Raw genomic sequence first — 518 nt, forward strand, 5'->3', positions numbered from 1 at the left:
GATCCACCTGCCTTGGCCTCCCAAAGTGCTGGGATTACAGGCGTGAGCCACCTCACCTGGCATATTCTAAATGTTTTACATGTACTAACTGCTATTACAACAAAAGCCCATGAAAGAACAATCTGTTCCCATCCTACTGAAGAGACAACTCTTTCACAGACATGCTAAGAAACTTGCCCCAGGTGTGAAGGCTAAAAATGGCAGCGTAAGCACAGATCCCAGGTGTCTGGGCATTAGAATCAAACTTTAAGAATTAGGCCAGGCACAGTGGCTCACTCCTGTAATCCCAGCACTTTGGGAGGCCAAGGCAGGTGGATCACTTGAAGCCAGGAGTTGAAGACCATCCTAGCCAATATGGTGAAACCCCGTCTCTACCAAAAATAACAAAAGTTAGCTGGGCGTGGCACCTGTAATCCCAGGTACTCGGGAGGCTGAGGCAGGAGGATCGCTTGAACTCGGGAGGCGGAGGTTGCAGTGACCTGAGATGGTGCCACTGCACTCCAGCCTCGGTGACAAAG

At 50.4% G+C, this 518-nt stretch overlaps 1 protein-coding gene across 1 annotated transcript in view; it reads right to left on the reverse strand.

The window, feature by feature from the left end:
- ZNF880 (zinc finger protein 880) overlaps positions 1-518 on the reverse strand; it is a 25,061-nt gene that overhangs the window by 22,546 nt on the left and 1,997 nt on the right. The window lies entirely within an intron of this gene.

Source organism: Colobus angolensis, unplaced genomic scaffold, assembly GCF_000951035.1.
Source record: "Colobus angolensis palliatus isolate OR3802 unplaced genomic scaffold, Cang.pa_1.0 Scaffold25, whole genome shotgun sequence".
In the NCBI taxonomy this organism is placed as follows: domain Eukaryota; kingdom Metazoa; phylum Chordata; class Mammalia; order Primates; family Cercopithecidae; genus Colobus; species Colobus angolensis.